Source organism: Ursus maritimus, unplaced genomic scaffold, assembly GCF_017311325.1.
Source record: "Ursus maritimus isolate PB19 unplaced genomic scaffold, ASM1731132v1 scaffold_6, whole genome shotgun sequence".
Lineage (NCBI taxonomy): Eukaryota > Metazoa > Chordata > Mammalia > Carnivora > Ursidae > Ursus > Ursus maritimus.
In genome coordinates, this window is record NW_024426774.1 from 35,160,604 (window position 1) to 35,164,945 (window position 4,342).

At 43.1% G+C, this 4,342-nt stretch overlaps 1 long non-coding RNA gene across 1 annotated transcript; it reads left to right on the top strand.

Moving 5' to 3' along the window:
• Window positions 1-3,207, top strand: LOC121101000. The gene is made up of 2 exons (XR_005832837.1): window positions 1-2,204; window positions 2,347-3,207. It is a non-coding gene; the product is annotated as an uncharacterized LOC121101000 (long non-coding RNA).
• Window positions 3,208-4,342: the final 1,135 nt, after the last annotated feature.

Below are 4,342 nucleotides of genomic sequence, written 5' to 3' on the forward strand. Positions count from 1 at the left end.
TGAGCCAAAGGCAGACACTTAACCAACTGAGCCACCCAGGTGTCCCGAACAATGTTTTTAAAAACGTAATGTCAGCCTATTTATTATACTAAGTAGTTTATGAATTTTTGAATTAAGGTTTGTCATTTTGTCAGTTTGAGAAAATAATTTCTTCCCCTGAGCTCATATAGTCTTCTGTATTTTCTTCTAAATTCTTTATAGTAGTTGCTCTTTCCACTTGGGCATTTAGTAAACATAAGAGTGATTTTTGCGTGTGTCGTGATGTAAGTAATAACTGATTCTCATATGGATAACCTATTATTCCCAAGTTATTCGATGAACCTACCCTCTCCTTTCTATCTACAATAACCCTCCTGTCGTATATCAAATTTCCATATGCGTAGGTCAGTTTCTGAGTTTTCTGTTTTTTTAATGATCTCTTTGCTATCTCTGCACTGATATTTTACTCTCTTAATTATTATAATTTTATAATTCATCTTGATGGTTATCAGCTTGTTGAATTTTACAAAACAAAAATACCTTTTGAGATTTGGGATGAAGTTGTATTGAGTTTAGAGAGTAATTAGGGGGTGACTGTCATCTTTGTTAAATAGACCTAGTCTTCCATTCAAGAACCCGACGAATCACTCCACTCGCTCACATTTTCTCTTATCCCCTCAGCAGCATCTCAGAGTTTTCTCCAAAAAAACTCCCCCAAACCAAATCAAAACCAAAACAACTTGTTCATCTTCTATGAAATGTACACGGAGACGTCTTAGAACTTTAGTTGTTACTATAAATGAGATCTTTTTTTCTGTTATATTTTCTAATTGGTTTAATTAATAACATAAAATGGTACTAATTTGTACACACGAGTATTACACCTAGCACATTTGCCGGACTCCCTTTCCATGTGAATAGTTTATTTGAAAATCCTCTTGAATTTTCTACATAGATTATCATACTGCCTGGAGAGAAGGACATTTTTGCTTTTTTTGGGGTCAGTTCTCACTCTTATTTCTTTTTGTTCTGTTGCCTTCAGTATGGCTCCCAGGATACCGGTACGTCAATAACGGACACCCTTGTCTTGCCCCGGATGTTGATGTGCATGTTTCCAAAGTCTTTAATTAGAATGTTTCCATTTTTGGTGGATATTTGTGATCACATTAAGGATGTGCCCTATGATTTTTATTTTGAATATTCAGCTCATTTACTTTAATTCACCTATATTTTATAAATAAATTCATTCATTTAAAAAATTTACCTTAAATATCCTTTAGTTGCCATCCACAACTTTGATATATAATAAATTTATTATCAGTATGTCCCAAAGAAATTTGAATTTTCTCTTTAAACTATGAATAATTTGAGTTCCTGAACATATGAATGTGATTATTGATTATCGAATTATTGAATTATTGATTTCTAATTTAATTGGGTTATACTTAGAAAATATGATCTGTGTGATTTTGGTGAGTTCTAGACATTTGTTGAGTCTTTCTTTGTGACCTACTATGTGGCCAAATTTTTAAAGATTTTTATTTGTTTGTTTGTTTATTTATTTATTTATTTATTTATTTATTTGAGGTGGGGGAGGAGCAGAGGGAGAGGGATAAGCAGACTCCACACTGAACTCAGAGCCCCACGCAGAGCCCTATCCCAGGACATTGAGATCATGACCTGAGACGAAAACAAGAGTGGGACGTCCAACTCACTGAGCCACCCAGGTGCCCCGGTCAAATTTTTAAATGATCTGTGTATCTCCAAAGACAATGATGAGTATCTTTGGTTAAATACTTTCACACACACACACATACACACACACAACCACTAGATAATGCCTGTTTCTTTTATTTTCCAAAATCTTTCACATCTTAATATTTTATTTCAGTTGTTTGGTTTATCAATGTCTGATAAAGTTAGATGAGTTAAAATCTTTGGCTTATAATTCTGTCAATTTGCTTACTATATTTTGGGGTGTGCATGTGTTAGACACATATACATTTAGAACAATGATGGCTTCTGAGAGAATTGGTGTCTTGATTATTATCTGGTTTCTCTCCTTATATTACAGTTTGTCTGTTGCTAGCATTTATATGGAGTATATTTTTCCATCCCTCTATTTTTAGCCTGTCTGTGTGGTTTTGTCTTAGATGGTCTCTCAGAAGCAGGATATAGCTGGATATTTTAGAAATCCAATGTGATCATTTCTTTCTTGGAGTAGGGTAAGTTTAAGTCTATTTATAGCTGCTATGCTGATATATTTCAAATTATTATTATTTTACTATTATGTGTTTTGTATGCTTTTTAAATAATTCTTTTTTTCTTCTTTCCTGCCTTTCTATTACTCTGTTGCCTAATGAGTAGTGGAGTGAAGCTCCATGAAGAGTTTGTCTGGGGTCCTGCGATCAGACACCTGGCACAGCGGGGCAGCCTACCGTCTCCTGAGGCAGCCAGGGCTCCCTGGGCTGAGGGCAGCTGAGCAGCTTGCTGTTCATACTCACTCCTTGAATAAAGAATGACGCGAACGCAAGACTCATCCCGGCTCCCTATCCATAATTGTATGTCTAAAGTCTACTTTGTCACTTGACATCACTGAGCACCTACTCTGCACTTGCCAGCAGCAGTGGGACCACAGTGTTGCCTTTTGGCAAGAACTACCTGAAGCTGATTGGCAGCCCGTTCCTTTGGGTGGGTCCATGCTCTGATTTACCACTGTCCCCGAAAGGGTCAGACTAGGGCGGGGCAAATGAGGCCCCAGGAGCCAAAGTTAAGGAGGCATTCATTTTTAGGTGCCAACTCCATACTTACAGGACCCTGATTGTGAGTTCCTCCTTAAAATGTGCTCCGTGGGCACCTTGCTGGGCCTGCTCTAGTCCTAGCTCTGGTCCCCACCACTCCCTACTGTCTCCCCAGCAGGGAAGCTGTGTGTGAACGTCACACTGTGCTGGCTGTGTTGTTTTACCACTAGAGGGAAGGGGAAAGTAAACTTTCTGGTATGTTTGTCGCCATCAATATTGAGTAAACAAAGACGGCACTTATCTTGATGAGGGCTGAGTTACGTATGCAATTGTTGAATCACCGTATTGTACACCTGAAATTAATGTGACTCTGTATGTTAACTGCATTGGAATTAAAATATGAATAAATAAGTAAATAAAACAAAGGCAAGTCAAAAAAGAGAGATACCAGATTAAACTAATTGACATACAAAAAAAAAAAAAAAAAGGAGTAAACAAAATATAGACCAAAATAGGGTTTCCCTGTCTGATTCCCCTACTACCTTCCCCAGGGTTTTGATTTTGAGGACCGGAAGTTCTCAGCCCGACTGGGCAGGGACTTGAGTGCCAGGCTCAAGGGTCCCTCCAGCAGGACCTTGAGTCAGGGGAGCAACAGGAATAGGACTTGAGAGAAACAGCCCTGGCTTGCGTGCTCTGCGACCCGATGGGGGCTGAGAAATCAAAAGGCTCCTGCAAAGGTAAAGGCGGAAGGAGGAGAGGATGGACTGGAGGCCTTCTCAGGGGCCGTGCTCCCTCACAAAGGACTAGACGGTTTTATCAGGGTTGCCCGGTCGGTGGGGAGCCTTCAACAGGGAGAGAGGACGGGAGAGGGTGGCCTGTGTGCTTTGGCGGAGCGGAGCTGGAGGTCGGCACGCCTGGGTGTACTGGAATCACAAGGGCCTGGGCTGCGAGGACCCCTTCCCCCTCGCACGGAGCCCTCCCCCACGCCCCCATTCCGCGCTCTCCCCTGGGGCGCCCCAGCAGCTTGGTTCAAGGCTGCCTCTGTTTGGGGCTGCCCGGTGGGGGGAGCCCCGCCCGAAACAGCCCCCTCGGGGGAGCCAACTACTTCTCGTTACCAGGCTGAAAAGGAGGCTGTTATTTTACTGCAGAGATAAAAGTTAATCACAGATTAGGGCTGCCCGAAAATATTGATGACTTCATTCACCTGAGTCCTGGCCCTGGGGGAAGTGCTCGCCACTCCTTAGTCACCAGACCAGTTCAGCGAGTTCTCGGCTCTCCCGAACGCTGCCCAGACTTCGAACAAAAGCCCGGGCTCCTGAATAGCGAGCATTCACGGGCAGCGGGGTCCCGCTGCAGCCCTACTGCGCGCCCGCAGCCTAGACCGGGCGGGGAGAAGGTCTGCTCGCGCGGCGCCCCGCCCGCTCCCGGGACCGCTCGCCCCCACCGCTCCCGCCCGCCCTCCCTCTTTCATTACGACCTTTATCTGGTGGCACCATCACCCCAGGAGACTCCCAAACAGAAAACCAGACATTGAGGAGTGGAGACAGGAGTTGCAAAATAAAAGTTCCTGTGTTCAGGGGCAGGGCGATTTCTCAGTTCTGACCGTCCAGGTTTCGCAGGAG